The sequence below is a fragment of the Anabas testudineus genome, chromosome 15 (assembly GCF_900324465.2).
Source record: "Anabas testudineus chromosome 15, fAnaTes1.2, whole genome shotgun sequence".
NCBI lineage: Eukaryota > Metazoa > Chordata > Actinopteri > Anabantiformes > Anabantidae > Anabas > Anabas testudineus.
In genome coordinates, this window is record NC_046624.1 from 20,059,415 (window position 1) to 20,079,775 (window position 20,361).

The window sequence follows — 20,361 nt, forward strand, 5'->3', positions numbered from 1 at the left end:
TGCAGCAGTTGTTGTGCTGTTGTGTGATTTTAGGCCATTTCAGTTTTGTAAAACATGGTTTCTCAGGTTTGAAGGTCACATTCAAAAGTGGTTTCCACCCTCGGCCTTTAAACACTGTTATTTCCCTGAAGTCCTATTTTAAAATGTTCCTGTGTGCTGTAGATGTTGAAAGAACAAATTTCTTTCCAAACTTGTTGCTTTTTTTTTAACTGACTCACAAGTCTCTCTAGAGGTTTGACATAAAGTGGAGGGTTATCTGTGCTTTTTGTGCTATTTAATCTTTAGATCCTCACCTGTTACCAATAACTGTTAACTTTGGAATTATCCAGAATGATGTTACTCAAATATTAAAAGTCTTATTTTGACTGATAATGTGTTGCAGGGATCAAACTTTAAATTTACAGTTTTACATTTTAAGTTGGTCAATAAAAATGGGAAATTGAAAATACTTCATAAAACCTCTGTGGTGCAATGTAAGTTAGCAAAATCTGATGTCAAATCTTGCGTTAACAGTGTTTTTAACAACTATTGGCTCATGTTCTCTGTGTCTCTGTGCTAATTTGAACTGAACTGTTGGTCACACTAAGAAGGATCTGGAAGTTGTAGTAGTTTCCTCTTTAAACTTTAAGAAAATATGGATACATATAATGTTAAAAGTCACACTATTAAAATGACATTTTATAAATGATTTCATAAATTTCATATAGAATTGTCCTTAGAATAATAAGAGTAAGTGGTAAAAACTCACCGTGAAAGCTGGATTAACACAGTCTGAATGTTCTTCCTGTACCACAGTCTATAGCATTTTTCTCTGCAAAGACACCTTACAGTAAAGAGGCAAGAAAGCAGGGAGGGGAAGTGTGGTTGTTCACACTTTATCATTCATTCTATTAACTATTGAAGTAAAGACTGTAGTTTTGCAGATGACTTTTACATTTAGGTCAATTTCACTGAAGCTTTAAAAACATTTACTCTACATAAAATGATATGAGGATGAGTGATGCATGTTTATGTAGTTTTCAACAACATGTTCTCATCATCTTACACTTTCCTTAAAATTAATGACCAGGTCAAATAGAACTAATGTAAGCATTTGATTCATCTACATACTTTGTTTTCCTAGTCTCATTCTCTTTGACTATACTACACCCATCATTCAGAACACTGAACTGAAATAAACTAAAGAATGAGGCTTAAACCGACCTGTCTCAGCCAGTTTGAGTTTATTATATATCTGTAAGTTTAGAGCTGTGGTTAATGAAGATAAGCTTTACAGGGTGAGAGGAGATGGTGCGAACTTTTAGTACAAAACAGGAAGTACAGTTCTTAATTTTATTTGCACACAAATTTCTCATCACCCCTAAATCATCAGTTTAAACAGTCACATGTGAACTTCTGATGAGCTTATAGACACTTTAATTCTACTGTATGAAAATCTCCACTAAAACACACACTAGACTAGACATGTTATTGACCTTTTTAAAGATCAAGTGTTCAAAACATCTCACACTCCTTCAGTGAGTCACTGGAACATTTTACAAAGCATGATCATATTAAACATATTACAAACACCTAGCTATTAGAAAACCTCTTCTGGTGTTAAATACAGTATAAACAGGCTGCATCTTTCTGTGTATCTCAAAGTAAAGTGGACCATTTCTCTGATTATGTACCAAGTAATCCCATGTTAATTACTCATTATCTTATCATTGCTTAATAATTGTACTCAGAGACAGCAGGAGTTTCATATTTCTTTCAGTCACCACATTTTGAGCACACACACAAAGAATTCACTCACAAAGACCATATAAAATACACTTAAACCAAGGCAGATTAATAACTATATTAGAATTAAAGTACTAAGAAAGTAGTCTTTATTCCTATACAATTATTATCACTGTTATTTCAGTTACTTATTAACTGGGTGGCTGTAGCTCAATAGGTAGAGCAGTTGTCTGGCTGACTCTTTATGTCACATGCATAAGTGTCTTTGGGAAAGGTACTGAACCCCAAGTTGCCCGATGCGAGTCATATCAGCTTAGCAGCTGTGCTCAGGTTTCCCTCAAATGTTAAAAACACGGTCAGCATGAAACAGACTGTGATGTGAGAGTCGTGAGGTTAAAACTGAGATTAAGTGATGTGCTGTGCACTTGATGTGATGTGATGTTACTTAAAATAGTGTTGGAACTGCTGTGAAGGGCTGTTGGTTCTTTTTCAGTGCAGCTTTTTCCATTAACAAAACTTTTTATTCAATGCCAATAGAACTGTCAACTGTTAGAAAACATGAGAGAATCAAAATGCATCAGTCACTTACAGTTAGAAGAGGGGAGGGCAAAAACGGAAGGTTAAAGACAAAATGTGGGCAGCTACACAGGTAAAGAGACGAGGGGCTGAATGAATGACTGAGGAAACAGGTGAATCCAATCAGGAAGTGATCACTGCAGAATATCTGAACCAAAAACAGAGAGGAGTCAGGAACCAAAATCAAAAGATGATCATCATCCATCCATTTTTTTAACCTCTTGTCCTCTGAAGGGTCGTGGGAACGCTGGAGCCTATCCCAGCTTACAAGAGGCGGGGTACACCCTGGACAGGTCGCCAGTCCATTGCAGGATGATAATCAGTTCCAAACCATAACCAGATGATGACAGAAACAGTTTATATGAACCTATGAAGTTTTCCTACAGGACGAAGCAGAAATTCGTGTTTTACCTTCGACCATGAATGAGATGACACAAACTGAAAAATCTACAACTTTATTAAAAGGTTTCACTCACTGACTTCATGAAGGTCAGTTAAAGAACCTAACAAAGAACAGTTAAATAGAATGGGATTTAAAAATAAAATGTCATATAGAGACACATACACATGAACCATTAAGGAGGACTTGTATGTATGAGTGGACTGATGTTTCAACGTGTGGTTTTTAACCAGTGAGCTTCTGAAACTGACAAAGAGGAAAGAAGTGTGTCTGATGATTGACAGTATTCAAATCATTTATGGTCAACTTGCACACTGTGAGCTATTTGGGGAGGACAGACAGTTTTATTAAGGCTCTGTCTGTTGGAGTCTCAGTAAGTGATGAAGACTAGAACATACTCCTTCCTCTGAACTTTACATGAGGTTTTAGAGAGGCATGAAGGAAATGTCTGATTCCTAGACTGTACTGAAAATAAGCATATGACACACACACATTCAGTATAAATTAATACATAAATACATTTCTACATATTTATTTAATGTACGCTGCTTCCTGACTTCCTGCAGTGGCGAGAGCGCAGGAGGAGAGAGAAAAAGAACCACACCTGCTCTACAGCACAAAGTGAATAAAGCTTATTTCAATTTCTACGCTACACTCCTGGCTGTGTTTCATTGTCAGCTTGACTTTAGGACTTTAATTTAAAACCGAGGCATCATTACTATGAGATGAACTCATGAGCAGACTGCAGCAGCAGGAGGCGGAAACAAGACACTACGGTGAAGAAGTAAGAAGTAAAACAACATAAACCTTATATCTTAGAGCTGGAGGACCACAGTTTCATATGAGTCTGCATCGTGACAGTCTACAGTAATGAGACAGAGCTTCCAAATAAACTACACTTCTTAAAAAGAGACACATGGTTCTTGTAGAATTAGCGTAGGTATTGATCGCCCGGACTGTTCTTCCCAGTCAGCTGAGTAGAGGAGGTGGCTGATGGTTGTGGCATTTCGTAGTCGGTATCCGTAGCCAGTCTTGGTGATGATCTGGCTGAGGGGGTTCAGGCCTATGCAGAACAGCAGTGGGGACAGAGCATCTCCTTGGCATATGCCGCACTTGATGTTGACTTGGGCAATCGGTTTGAACTTGGCCTCTAGGGTTGTTTTCCACTTTACCATTGAGTTCTGGATGAAGGTTCTTGGAGTCCTGTTGATCTTGTACATTGAGTCATAGGCTTTCTTAGGGAGTTGTGTTAGAAGAACAAGTAAATTTTACAGTGTAGTTCTCCCTCAAGACCACTTCACACTTCGTGTGTCTACTTGTTTCTTATGGTATCTGTGAAATACATTTCTACAACTCCCCAACATGTAAGGGTCTAGATGGATGAACATGTGCAAACCAAAGAACTCAAATCCACTTTTTTATGTTCACATCTTGTTTTGTGATGTTCATGTGTAGAATAGCTTCATACACATCATTCACCCCAACAGAAGGAATTTTTCTGCTATCTACTTTTCTACCATTGTTCAGTGTAGAGAATGTTCAAGAAAAACAATGAGGGACCATACAGAGAGTGAACTATTATGTTTCAGTAGCGCTGAGAGCTGAATGGTCTATGTCAACCACAGAAGTCCCATTTTTGGTGTTTTTTAGTCAGCTACTATAGTATATTTAAGAAGGTAATATCTTCTTACTCCAGTGTTTCTAAAGATTTCTTATCTACAAGACAGAACAACATAAGTAATACAACACAAATCTTACCTTTAAAACCTGGAGGACCACAACCTGAGGGACTCTGCTTTCACAGTCTGCAGTAATGTGACAAGTAGTGAAACGCAGGAGCTCAAGATGCTTCTGACGAAGAGGCGAAGTGGTTCAAAAGGAGACTGTAAGGAGGTGGTTGGATAAATGTAGGCGACTGTGTCACAAAAATATAAATAGAAAAATAAAAAAGTTATTTAGTCACATACCGCTACTTTCTCATGAATTTTATTTTTATGTTTTCATATTTTGAATTAGACTAAAACTAGTTTCTGTTGTTTTTCCTGGTGTTTTATTACAAATTTGAGACAACTGTTCTGCCTAAGTGCTTCCACCACTGGCTGCAGACTGGTTCCTGCTTCTTAAAGATGTTTTGCGCAATGTACTAAAACACAACTTCCTGTTTTTTGTGTGTGTATGTGTTTTTTTTTTTTTTTTTTTTTGTGGTTTATCTTTTATTTTTTTGCTGTTGTTGCATTTTTGTTGTCTTCAGTGCTACATTTCATCAACTCTGCAATTAACAGGTAAATACACTCACATTACCATTGCAGCAATCTGGATGATATCTAAGTTGACTACAAATTCCCAGATGAATCTCTCTTTTTGTTCATATTGTACTGGAAATAAATCATTAAATCTGATGCTGCATATCTTTATTTCTTTTATATCAATGAAACAGTGTGAGAGAAACTGAAAGTAAATGTCACTGCTCTGACCACAGTCTATTAGTTCAACCACAGTCCTGAGCTGTCAGCTGCTCACAGTTTACATATTCAGTTACATTCCTAGTTAAATTCAGTAATACATTTACCAATTTTATAAATTAGATCATCCATAGAACAACAGAAATAAACAAGTCTTACCTTTAAAGCCTGGAGGAACTCAACCTACTGCGTTGTTCTGATCTCTGCTTTCACCTCAACAAACACACAGACCGCAGTAATGGGACAACATGCAGGAGACAAAGTGGTTCTATGGGTGACTGCCTTCCTCAGAAGGAACTCGTGTAACTCAAGTGGAATTTATGGAGCTCTACACTATTTAGTATTTGCACAACCACAGATATCAGAAACCATATTACAAACTAATGAACTACTGACTTATAGATTGAACTATATGAAAAAGCTTGATTTAAGTTTATAAGCCACTAAATACTTGACATCTTGTGTAACTGTTGTTACATTTAAGATTAATCGATGATTTCGACCATTGCATGTAATTAACTTTGTGTTTTCTCCTCCTCTCTGTACTTTTCTGCAGGAAACTCTTGACTGGAACAAAAATAAGAGAAACAAAACAAGTAATAAATACATAATCAAAACATTAAAAATATGTGAGAAGAATCGAGTGGGTGACTGACGTCGTGCTGCACAGATATTACATTGCAGATGTTTCCTTTTTCAAAATGCTCAATTTTATTTTATTTTATTGCCTGAATGTTTTGTATGTGTGGATCCTCTTAGAAGCACGACAAGGTGGAGAAAGAACGACGCAGCAGAATGAAACCGAATCGTATCTTGATGACAGAAATCAGGGAATCTGAGTTTTCAGTGCTTTTGTCATTATTATCTTAAAATATCTCTCAGGCTGTGACAGTTCTCCTCCTCCACCTGCTTAACCAGGAATTTTCGTTTTAGATTATTTCTCTGTGGAACAGAGAGCGGGGCATAATCCTGATGTTTAATCTAATTTCTGAGCATAACATTGTGTTTAAGTTTTACCTGCGTCCAGCCAGGAGGATGGAATTGATCCTATACTCAGAAGGACATTAAGTCATTTACAGTATATTTGTGCTTGGCTGCCGTGCTTCTTAGAAAGAGAAGTGGTTTTCTGCACAGTTTGAGAATGTTAACCATGAAATGCTAAGTGTCATCATGCCTACAGGTGATGTCGGAAAGTTGTAGCAGAGTGGTCCAGAGGAGGAGCTTTCTAGATTCTTTCTCCCTCAAGGACAAGTTTTAATTTATTTCTTATGTTAAAATGTAACTTGTGAGAAATTGCATCTTCTTCTCTCACAAATTTTATTCTCAGCTCTTTAAATGTTCCATATTTTTCTCTTGAGATGATTCAAAATTCATCTTTTAAACTTTTAGTAGATTCATATACTTTAAGAGCCACATCTTTATTAAAAACACTGTTTACTGTATCAATTACACTTTTTACAACCATGTCTCCTGAAAATAGCATTCCTGTGCACCTAAAGTGCAAACATGATTATGTTTCTGTAACAAGCTTCATCATTATATTGTGATGAAACACATTTTTAGTGAATGAAGTTCTACATTTACTCAGGGAAAGTGCAATGTTTTGTTTTTACAGACTGAAAAAAGTTTTTATGACAAATTAGAGATTATATTGCAAATTTGAGACAAATTACAAACAAAAACAAAAATGGCTCACACCATCAACTCTCAGCACATTAACTGTTTAATGTGTCTCCCTCTCTACTGGACACCAACAGCTGCTGCTTCCTGTTTCAGCAGCGGATTTTTTGCACAAGGTGCTAAACCATAACTTCCGCTTTTTTTGATGTTGTTGCATTTTAATCTAGTAACTTTCCTTTACGGTTTTTTATGGTAGTGCTTCCTAATCAACCTATGCTGACAAAATACCAGTGAAACAAACAGACGTCAGCTGTAGTTGTTTTTCTCCCTTTACTGCCTTCAGTATTTTAAAGATGCACAGATGTGTTTTTGAAAGCTGCAAACATCAGAATGACACAGCTGACACAAATGATCAAAATGTCTGTTTTTCTTTTGCTCAGAATATTATTTTATTTTGAAATTCACTGTTTATCATTGTAGGCTTTTGTTGACGCCACCAGCTGATGGTTAAATGATCTGAGTTGAGTTGCATTTATGAATCAATCAAATATTGTCACAAGGGGGCGACTGTGGATCAGCTGCCAGAACAACCGCACACTGAATCTTTTAGGAAGGTGATGATTCCAGTATATGTTCATTATTGAGGTCAAAGAGTGCGGTGGAGTTGTATTTATATTTAGACATGTCGACTGTTTTGGCCACATATTTACATAAATGTGGGAGAAAAAACATCAGACAAACTGTAAGATGAATTAAAATAAGTCATTTGTAAATAACTTGTGCAATTAAGTATGAGAAACTTGATTATATGAGTCAGTCCAGGACCAAGTCCTAACACGTAAAAATCTGTTTCATCAGTGGACAGTACTGATATGAAATACTTAAAATAATGCAGTATTTATATCATGAAAGTTGTAATTTACAAGTGCAGACACTTTGTATTTTCATGAGATCTTATTTTCTTAATTATAATAATTTAAAACGTACATCAGGCGGCTGTTGTTGATGTCTAAAGATCATCATTAATATAGAATCACCATTTAAATGTTATGTGGAACTGAATTTCACAACTATGAAATATCTTACACTTATCTCTCATAAACATCCACATTTCTCCTTCTTCACTTCTACTCAACCTGGAATTTCACTTCCAAATTATTTCTACATGAAATAAAGTGAGTCATAATGTCATTGACTGTGCTGGGAAATGATTTGATGCTTGGCTGCAATGATTACATGAAATTGAGAAATAACCACACTGACATCTACTGTAGGTCGACAGTCTTTACACACACTGTTACTCAACAGTTTGAATTTCATTATGACACAATGTTCTAGTTCCAGCCAGTGGTACAACGACACTTTATGAAACTGATGACGCTGTGAAAGGAAAGTATGTGAATAAAGATGGGTCAACGATATTAATGGGAATTCTACATGAATTAGGTATAAAACCTTAATCTTAAAAATATTTTACATCTAATTAAATACTTATTTTGTCATTTAAATTACAAAAATGAATTAAAATTAAATTTGTTCTAAATAGTACAACAACTTAAAATGCCACAGACAATGATTTAATAATTTCTTTCATATACTGCAACACATAACCATGTATCAAACAACATCCCAACACTGAACACAGTTCTGTTTTTCTGAGCCCATAAAACACTGACTCAAGCCTCACGACTTCACAGGATCATCAGTATACTGTAGATAAGAGATGGACGTGGCTGAGTACTTGTTTCACCACTTGCAGTTAAGGGTGTGAAGGTCTATGTATTGTTGGGGAGGGTTTCAGTACAGGCGCAGCCCAGCTGTGTCCCACATACAGTGTAAAATGTTTTTCCTCACACAAACAGGTTGTATTTAGTGACAGACCAGAGCACAGGAGCTCTGGAAGGAAATTCCTTCTCGTCCACGTCCCAGCGAGCAAATAAAAGATGCTGTTGTCCACGCCTTGTCCAAAGCATCTCCAAAACGAGGACATCCAGAGCTGCTTAACAATGTGAGTAGACGTCACATCATGAGTGGACAAATGAAAACTGCTGATGTTTAGAAACATACAGTATGAAAAGCAACTAAAACCATCTTTTTACTCTTCCATCTGGAAGAGTAAAAAGCTAAGCTAGTCAAAAAGGTCATTCTATGGATCTACTGGTATCAGTGCGGACCATTCTGCAACAACACAGAGAGGCCAAGAGATTGTCCACAGCTCCTTTCCTGAGGAACACGTACATAAACAAATCTGCAAGAGGACTGAACTTAATAAGAAAAAGCACAGTGTAAATAAGAAGCACTAAGACCAAAAGGGCCACGATACGTCGTTTTTCTTCAGTGGAGACACTGCTGGTTACAGACAGAGCTTTCATGGTCCCACCCAGGGAGAACAGGAGCAGGGGATAAGGAAGAAGGACAAAGACGGCAAAGGTTGTTTCTGTGACCATTGGACCTCCCCAGTAAATGTCAGCGATGATAATGACAAGAGGAAGGGCACACACCGTGACACAGACCACCAGAGAGATCTTGATTGTTCTTCTGAAGCGGTACCACAGAGGGCAGGCAAGGACACAATATCAGGTTAAAGGTAAAGGCTTTAAAACCATGGGACTGTAGACAACCTCTTTGGATGTAGCCACAATAGATCCCACTGAGATACAGTTATGTTCAGAATAATAGCAGCACAATGTGACGAACCAGAATAATCCAGGTTTTTAGATTATTTTTTATTGCTACATGACAAGTTATCAGTAGGTGCAGTAGATTCTCAGAAAACAAATAAGACCCAGCATTCATGATATGCAGCTCTTAAGGCTGTGAAACCCAAAACAATGGGTAATAGCACAACACAATAAAAAATAAATATAATTTCAAAAACACAAGTAACAAGCTGGTTGTAGAAAGGTCCCCCAGCAAATCCAACTGTTCCACCAGTTCACTGTTTATAATGAAACATCACCAACATGTACGACTGCAGTTACAGAGAACTATGAATCTGTGTCATAATGTACTCACCAGAGAATAAACAGCATAGATGGACGTCAGGGTCAATGGAAGGCCAATAGAAATGATTACACACTGCAACACATAAAGGACCCGTACTGACTGATCTACATCTTCACTGGTGGTGTTGTTGTCCTGTTCAGTGGTATTAAAGAAATCTTCCATTCCTCAGAGTAAAACCTGAAAAGAGACAAGCTTCTGAACATCTGTATGACTTTGTGAGTGATATCAGTAAAACACAAATACAAACAGTATAAATCTTAGAGAAAATCTATGTTTTTACATCCAGTGTTAGAGAAAGTTAGAAATCAGTGTGTGGGCGTGATTCCAAACAGACGTGTGTTAAATTGACAGCATGTCTCCAAAATATAAATAAACCACAACATTCACGTCTCATGAATGGAAGATTTAGAAAACATTCAGGTGGAACTCCTGATTGTTCTCTGCACATTTCCTCAACCTGTTAGTCATATTTAGGATTAGAGACCATTATTAAACATGGACTGAGGAGAAAACAATCTGATTCAAAAATAAGAGACATTTACATTAAAAGTCATTAATTCACTGAATAATCTGTCAGAATTAATTTTCATTCAAGTAAAATTGATGCATGCGATTAATTTAGCTTAATAAATCATAGAGCATGCACTTGAATAGATCAATAATTTGAATTGCTAAACTGCCCTGACTGAAAGTAGTTTAATTGTTTGACTGTACTGTAGTAGTTCACCCACAGTCTGAAGCTAATTTCTGTTTGACTCATTGTATGTATAAATATAATCATCATGTTTTAATGGATTACCATCAGATTATCCATTAAATGAAATTATTAATGTAACACCTTACCTTTGCTGAAGGTGATTCACAATTTGAATGTTCCTCCTGTAACACAACCTCTTGCTTTTGTCTCTGCAGAGACGCAGCCTTCAATAATGTGTCAAGTAGACAGGAAGAGGAAAGGGAAGACTTCAGTTCTTTGATTTGCATTGATGCAATTATGGGGATTGGATCACTGCTATTTTTGATTATTGCATAAAAATATTATAGAATTGTAGTCATTGGAAATTCACAAAGGATAACAGGATAAGTAAAGGAAGATAACTACGCCAGCGGACTGTGCACAGGTGCAACTAAGACGTCCCCTGTAATTAGTGTGCTGGTGGAAATATAGGAAATGCCATTGTAAGGGACCAAGCAGCCAGGCAAGAGGAAATAAAGGTGGATTGTCAAAAAAAAAAAAAAAAAAAAAAAAAAAGGTTTACTTTATTTTAGGTTTATTTATCCCAAAAATGTGAAAGGAAAATTACACAAAATATTTAAGAACTCTTAGGGCCCATAAAAGAGGTCAACAAAAGAAACCACATATAACAAAGTAGACTAGACAAACATAACTTCAACTGACTAAACCAACTAACAAAAATCAACTGACCTCCCTAAAGGAACACACAAGGGGACATATATAATGGCTGATCAGACCATTCGACACACACACAGGGGGCAACTATAAACAAATGGTAACAAAACCCCAAACCCACTAAACATAACAGTAAGTCTTTTCAGTTGTACATAATTAAACAATTAATCAAAGTAACTCCCTCAACAAAAGACTAATATTAACATTGACCAACAAAGTACACAACATGCCAACCTAAATCCCCCTCCCAGGTGGTAGGCTATGTGTCAGTCCAATCAGCGTCTTCCTGTATAAAACAGGTCTGTACTCACTCAGGGCTGCGCCCTTTGCCCTCGGCCTGAGAAGAATTGTGAAACACAAGTAGGACAGTATAGAAGATAACTAAATGTGCGCGGTACAAATAGAAACTAATGTACTGGCAACAAAACTAAATAATGTATATTAAATAATCTTTGACTGTTGTCTTTATTTACCTGCTAACTGAATATGGTGGTTAAAGTATATAAATCTAAACCAATACCTGAAGTTACCCACAGTTCACTTGTGTGGCAGCCAGTGCGGCCATCACAGCCATTGTGCCTATGGAGAAAGCAGCTCTTAGTCAATAAGTTGCAAGGGCTATAGAGGTGACCATCCCACAGAAAAAAAGGTTTTAGAGGACTGTTGGGTAAGAAGGGGCATAAGTAAGAAGAGTTTTTAAAAAAGCCATGACGGCAGTAGACTCCTGCTGCGCCGCAGGAAGCCGGGTCCTCGAGTCCCGAGAGACGCGTCACAACCTCGGAACAGGAATATCTTCACAAGACGTTCATGAGAAATCAACTTTCCCACTTCTGTGTGGGGTGAATCTGGCCTGATCCTCCCTCCTGGTGTCCTCTCTCCTGTCCCTCCTTTCTGCACTGCATATCTCTCGGGGGGTTCCACCGTCCATCACCGTCTCTTCCTCCGAATCGCTCCTTCAACTTCTTCTACCGTCGCTTCCTGGTCCAAGGTCGACTCATCGGGTCCAGTATGGTCAGTTAGAGAGATACAGAGAGAACCAGAGCTCACTCTGCTCCGGTCCTTAAATCTCCAAATACCTGTTCACTCTTCACACTATTGGTCGTTCATTATCCTCAGGTGTGTTCACTTTACTGAAGGAAGGAAGGAAGGAAGGAAGGAAGGAGAGTTAATGCAGGTGAACAGGTCAAATCAATAAAACCACATGCACAACAGAAATAAACACAATAAGAGATAAGACATAAAAACAGCTGATTCACTGCAGGATTGTGTCCACACAGGTTGTTCATTCATTGCATCTTTAGAACACATAATAATTAACATGACTGATATTTACAGTCCAGATAAAACTGATGTGTTTCCTTCAACAACCCAACTTTATTTAAACCTTTAAATATGTTACTATCACAAATTGCCCAGGATTACAACAATTATTAGTATTACAGATTTATTGGTAACAACACAAAGTCTTCAGGGACTTTTATCACACATGATAATGAATTAAAGTCAGTGTCAGTAAAGTTCAGTCTTTTTAAGCTGCTTTGACTTTCATGAACCACCAGATGTCGCTGTATCTGCTTTGGTTGAAACCTCAAAGTTTTAAACTAATTAATTTTTGTGGCAAAAAAGAAACAAATTTGGCAAATATCTATAATTGCCTATATCCAGTGCTTTAACCTAACAAAGTACTCAAAGCTCTAAAATTTTATATGTATTTGTACATATTAAATTTTTGTATGATCACTGAGTGTTTTCTCCACAACAACTGTTTTTTTTTGCCTTATTTCATCCCAGATAAATCTTTCTTATCAGAAAATGTCTGTTTAAAATGATTTGTTATTTGTGGAAGGTGGTTGTGAGCAGAGATACTGAAGCACTCCTATGTCAAACTCTGTGTTTCTGATCACCTCAACATGTTCTCATCAACGTTTCTCGCCTACAGACTCCTCAGTAGCGACCTACTGTGGCCTCGTAGCTTTATTTGGGCTGCTAGGTGGAGAAACTGAGTTTAAGAGCTGCTGTCACTAAATCAAGAGCACAAATTAAGCAGTCTGTGTGCAAAAAGTTCTTCATCTGTGTTCTCAAAATAATAACATACAGCATATGGGCATACATTTGTGTGTGTGTGTGTGTCTGTGTTTGTGACCACTTATCTCTCTTAACCTTAAATTCTAAGGTTTGAGAATCTGGAAAGAAGGACGGTGTTCTCGTCCCTTCATGTATTTATAAAATGTATGGATGTACATAAATGTATTTTAAAAACCAAAAGAGACACAGTCAAATCAAATCAAACATATTCACTTCTTGTTAAAGGGAAAAACAAACACAGAGACATCGAACACACTGATATAAACGACACTTTAGTATTTAAAAACATCATTTTTACATTTATTTATTTTATATTTTAAAATCTTTTTTAGATACAAATCTATAGCTGCATTTAGAATTTGTACATTTAGAAATGTGTGTGTTGGTGTGTGTGCACTTTTCTACATGAATACATGACATTTGAGGGATATTGTACAAAACCAAGAGGGACTAAGTCCGGACTTTAGCCTCAACTTGCTCATACTAAAGCTGGTTAAATTACACTCAGTCTACGTCTCATGGAGATTTATTATGTGCAGACAAACTGGGACGTTCCAGTTATTCCAGCTGAATTTAGTCCTCAGTTATTTTAATAATATGTTAAATTGAGATGAATTTATTTATTATCAGATTAATTCTCTGCAGCTTGTCGTCTCTACAGCAGGCTAACAAACATGCTAAGATCAAACATAGTTATATAACTTTTAGTTCAGCTGCTGATCCTGATAAAAGTTCATGTGTTTTACAGTCATTCTCTGGTCATCTGTAAATATGTTGCATCACTTTAAATACTCTGCATTAAATACAGATACGTTGTCATTGATTAATTTTCCTGCTGTTATTTTATTAGTATGTTACATAGTTGGTGTTTATGAAGACGACTGTTCATGTTGCTGCCAAAGGTTTGATGAATGAACAACATGTGAAACAAACTAATCTCAGTTTGTACACATGTAAACAACAAACAGCATAAACCATTAGCATGCTCCACTTCTGACTCAAAGATTAAACAACAAAACTATAACTATATTACACTAAAACAAATCTTTACCTGGAAAAATCTATTTCCTAGCAACCTGTACTTTAACAACATTATCAACTACTTCCTGTTATCTGGTATTTGGATCAGACAACTTGTCTCTATTTTTTCTTACAACTTTCCTCATTCAGCTTTCTCCTCTTTTCTTTCTTTCATACACTTTGCTGACTAGTTCTGTCCTTCCTGCAACAACACAGCCAGGACAAAACCTTGTTTACAGCCCCTTTCCTGAGGAAAATGTACAGAAATATATCAGCCAGAGGACTGAACTTAAATAAAGTGAAAGACAAAAAACCCAAGTTACGACCTCTGGTATTTTTGTCTGCCAGGAACAAAATGATGCCAGGCAGGAATAACAGAGTGTAAATGAGCAGCACCAGAACCAGAAGTCCCACAATTCGACGTTTTTCATCAGCATGGACACTGGTGGCAGCAGACAAGGCTTTAATGGTCCCAACCAGGGAGAATATGAGCAGGGGAAATGGAAGGAGGAAGAAGACACCAAGGGCTCTGTATGAAAAAGAAATAAGATCAATTGAGAAATAGAATGGGAGGACACAAACAAGAGGAAAGGTCCAGACCACAACACAAACCACCACAGAGATCTTGACTGTATGTCTGCGATGGTACCACAGCGGCCAGGCGATGACCAAATACCTGCAACACAGACAGACACATACAGCAGATGATGGTCTTTGAGTTATCTGCCGGTAAATGATCAGACACAGAAGGAGCTACACACACTCTAGGTATACAGACAGTTACCTTTCCAGTGCGATGCACACCATGAAGCAAACACTGGCCATCAAACCATGGTGGTATATTATCATAGATAATCCACGTTGGTCCATCATGTCAACAATCATGAATGAGGTCAGAAATGAGAAGGTTGATGATGTAGATTGGAGCAACATGATCATTTCACACCTGCAGGAACATTTTTTTTTTTGTTATTTCACATTGAGAAAGTAACAAGTGTAGGTTCATGAGGTTTATAAATTTCCCGGTGTATAAATCTCAGTGATAATTTACTCACCATAGAAAACAAAGCATAGATGGCCACTAATGTCAGAGGAAGGCTGATGTATTCTGTTGTGAATTAACACCCTCAAATTTAAGGTGATAATATAGTTTTACTTTTTCTTGTTATTGCATCATTTCATCGCTCGTCTAATCTGCATTTTCTTTCATATCTAAACTGTTGAATTACAGTGGATGAGTTTGATCTTTGAGTGAGCATCATTTTATTCAAACCTGAAAACTAAAGTTCACATTTCTGACATTAAAACTGATTCTGTTGTGCTGCGTTACTTTTCTTACATCAATAATTCCATCTCAAATTTCAGATGTCATCACTTCAACAGGGTCGTTATCATTATCTCCACTATTCTTATTTTACATTATTTAAATATTGTGTTTTGCATGATTTTGCCTACCATCAAGTTATTTAAATGACATTGTTTGTCAGACACTTTTGTTCCTCATGCGTTAAAGTGTCGTAGAGAGTGGGAGGAGAAAACAGAAACTACATGTAACTGGTTGGCCTGTCGGATATTGTTCGTCCACTGTTTTATGTGCTCAGCTTGTCACAGTTTGTAAATTCATTTCCATTCCCAGTTCATTTGTTATTTACCCTATTGGCCATAAGTAATGCAACATAAACTTTATATGTTAGAGCTGGAAATGTCATGGATGGATGTCAATGGATCCAACTCCATTGCCAGAGATCACACAGGACAAGAGAAATGAGATAAGGAAGGGTTTATTGACAATAATAATGCAGTGGATGAAAGTCGGGAGCCTGCGGCCTAACAGAGCTGTCGTCAGGTGAGTCTGGTGGTCTTGGAGAGGAAACAGTTAAATTCTGGTTGGATCTTGGGTAATGTTAATCTTGGAGTACTCACTGAATTCCTGATGAGCTGTGGCTGAGAAACAGGGAGAAGTGAACCAGAGAGAAGACTGTGAGGAGTTGTAGATTCCAGAATATGGCGGAGATTCCAAAATGGCCGACAGTAGAATGAAGCATATGTTGACTGGGAGCAGAGGAAGAATGATATGGTGTGCAGAACAGGCCAAGTGGCAGAAGCACAATGGGTTAGTGAACACAAAAACAGTTGACAGGTTTGTGCAGAGTAAGAGACGAATCCAGGGTCATACACAAAAAGCTGTCCAAGCTCTAATGTCCATAAGGCAAGATCCGAGGTCCAAACAACTATCCAGGTCAATACTGAGAGGTAATATTGAAAACAGAGATCCCAAAAGACTGATAACGATGTCAGGGGACGGTCCAGGTCATACACAAGGGAATCCAATTCAGGGACAGAACAGGGACGGAGGCAGAGGGAAGCAGGAACAGGTCAGGCAGAAAACACTCACGTTACCGAAGAGCAGAGCAGAAGCAGGTCAGAACAGAAGGCAGGTCCGGTTAGGGGGGAGTCAGGCAGAGACAGGTTTCAGGTCAGGCAGGGTTCGTATCCAATAAGCAGTCCGAAGATAATACTGGATAGTACTGTTCTCAGCTCATAAAACTATCTGGCAAAGAGGAGACTGACAGACCTGCTAATAAAGGGACAGGGGAAGCACAGGTGCAGACAATTGGTAATTAGCAGGTCACCTGACAGAGGAGGGAGAAAACAAGAAAATCAGGGACAGACAGGCAGGAGGAGCTGGAATCCAACCACAGTATTTCAGAATGAATGATGTCTCCATGATCAGACACAAACTGTTCCCCCAAGAACTTGTTGACTAGTGACATTACTAATGTTTGATTCCTACACTAATGTAAGTCGCTTTTATTCACTTACAAGGTACAAGGCAAAGGTTAAGTGCAAGGAGTTCTTGCCTGAGGACCCCTACTGGAGGTAGCACACAATGTCACCACTACACTATGTGACCTGAGGATACTATGACGCAACTTCCAGATAAATTCAATAAATTATCTCCGTCAGATACTTTATTTGTTTGAGTACTATTTGTATTTAAGGAAAAAAACAGAAACCCAAGTTTAACAGGTTAAACTATATAAAATGTTACAGATGATCACAGTTTGCATATTCACTAGCATTTCTTTCCCCGTGGGTATTTACAGTGTTAATATTCTACATTTACATTTTTATGTATTAGAGAAGCTGTAGAAGTGACACTGAATCAGTTTAAAGGAACTTTTAAGGGTGTTGTATGTATATATGTATATTTTTTTTTATTTGTGGTGTATCATATATTCCTTTGCTTTAATATTTCTTCCCATATTTTGAATCTGTAGGAAACATAATAATTAATATGACTGATATTTACAGTCCAGTTAAAACTGATGTGTTTACTGTAACAACCCAACTTTATTTAAATCTTTAAATATGTTACTATCACAAAAATTGCACAGGATTACAACAATTATTAGTATTACAGATTTATTGGTGACAACACAAAGGCTTCAGGGGCTTTTATCACACATGGTAATGAATTAAAGTCAGTGTCAGTAAAGTTTAGTCTTTAAATTTAAAGTCTATAAATTTCCATTGTTATGCAGATGATACCCAGCTATACCTATCTATGAAACCAGGAGAAACTAATCAATTAGTCAAACGTCAAGCATGCTTAAAAGACATCAAGGCCTGGATGTCCTCCAATTTTCTTCTCCTAAATCCAGACAAGACAGAGGTTATACTGTTTGGGCCTAAAAATCTCAGAGACACTATGTCTAATCACATTCTCACCATTGATGACTTAGTATTGGCCTCAAGTAATACTGTAAGAAATCTCTGAGTTATCTTTGATCAGGATATCTCCTTCACTTCATACATCAAAGATATCTCTAGAACTGCCTTTTTTCACCTGAGAAACATTAAAGTTAAAATTAGGAGCATCCTGTCCCAAGGTGATGCTCAAAAACTAGTCCATGCATTTGTTACTTCCGGACTGGACTATTGTAATTCATTATTAATAGTTTGTCCCAATAACTCATTAAAAAGCCTCCAGTTAATCTAAAATGCTGCAGCCAGAGTTCTGACTGGAATTAGCAAGAGAGATCATATTTCTCCTACGTTAGCTTCTCTCCATTGGCTCCCTGTAAAATCCAGGAATTAATTTAAAATTCTTCTCCTCACTTTTAAATCCCTTAATAATCAGGTTCCATCTTATCTTAAAGACCTCATAGTTCCATATCTTCCCAGCAGAACTCTCCGTTCTCAGACTGCAGGTTTACTTGTGGTTCCTAGAGTTTCTAAATGTAGAATGGGAGGCAGAGCCTTTAGCTACCAAGCCCCTCTCCTGTGGAACCAGCTCCCAGTCCAGGTTCTGGAGGCAGACACCCTCTCCACATTTAAGGCTAGACTTAAAACTTCCCTTTTATATAAAGCTTATAGTTAGAGATGGATCAGGTGGTACTTTAATGTAGGATTTGTCTTTTTATTTTACACTGAGCATGAAACAAGTTCAAATGGTTTAAAAATCTCAGTGATAATTTACTTACCAGAGAAAACAAATCATAGATGGTCACTAAGGTCAGAGGAAGGCTGACTGAGATGATTATGCCCAATACCACATATATGATGAAGGGAGATGTTGCTTCATTGTTGGATTAAATGTTGTTGTAGTTGATGTAGCTGTAGGCTTCATTCTGTGATGAGTTGTTTATATAGACATGTGCCATTCTTGAATCTCCACTGAAATCTGGAAAGAGAACATGTAAAAAAAACATCAGCATGTCTAACAGAACTAGAACATAACTTAAAACACAAATGTTCTCATTTTAATACATTATCACCACACACACTATGAGAAAGACATTATCTTACATTTACCTTTAAAAGTTGTTCCCAGGTTCAATTCAGATGCTTGATCATCTGTGTCCAGTCCAGATATGATAAGATATGATATGATAAGTTCCTCTAAACCTGCTCACAAGGAAGAAACACAAAATGTAAACATACATGAATTTAAAGAAACTTTTTGCATCACATGTAGTCTTTTTATTTTGTTTACTTTGTGTATATACACTGTAATAAATTGCTGGAAGACAACGGTCGCATTCAAATACAGTTTCTCAGGACCTGAACCAGCTGAGTAGCTTCATCTAAAGGCTAAAGGACAATGATGTTCACATATTGGAGTTGTGAGGGAAACTTTGCATGTATATTGAAGACAACAGTACAGGTTTAACAACAGATTTTGTACATTAGTCAGGGATGATTCAGAGATTGAGATGTCTTCATTTACATTTAGTCATTTGGCAGATGCTTTTATCCAAAGCGACTTACAAGTGGGGAACAAGCAAAAATCTAAGTCAAGGAGAATTCGTTCAATGCATTTTGAAAAGGATTTTCATGTAATGAACACATTTATGGAGAAATAAAATAAACATAAATAAAAAACTTTTTCCAGTACATATTTTTGAAGAAACTATCTAAAAATACTATTTTAAATCTACAATCACTGGTTATGACAAAGGGGGGAGTGACACAAAATAAAATGACATGTCAACGAATAAAAACACACAACCAGTTTATTTAAAGTTTTTTTATTTTTATTTTGTGATTAAAGAATTATGATACACATGAATTAGAAAAATAATATATATAAACACTCAAGACTGACTGTTTGCTGAAGCCATAATAATAAACTGGAGAAAGTTCAGACAAACATTTTCAGCCTCCAGTATAATAATTCTCACACTTCCTTTTTTCCACAGTTAATCATCTTTTCAGAAATCATGTTAGTGACAGCCTCTGTCTCATCTGTCTTTTTATATTTCCTCTTTTTATATTTCCTCTTCTCTTCCTACACAGAACTTTCTGCGTGCATGTTGTCATCATCATTCACTGCTGATGAGCTCATATCATTACGTTCTTTTTTGCAACAACACAAAAAGTTTAAAGGTTTTCTAAGGAAAAAATACAGGAGTGTGTCTGCAAGTGGACTGAGGACAGGTAAAATTATAAACACAAAAATGTGATGGTGATATCTCAGACCATTTGCCAGTAAGAGAATAATATTGGGCAACAAAAGCAGTGAGTAAATAAGCAGCACCAGTACCACACAT

At 37.0% G+C, this 20,361-nt stretch overlaps 1 pseudogene; it reads right to left on the bottom strand.

The window, feature by feature from the left end:
- Positions 1-14,476: 14,476 nt before the first annotated feature.
- Positions 14,477-20,361, bottom strand: LOC113158439 (annotated as a pseudogene).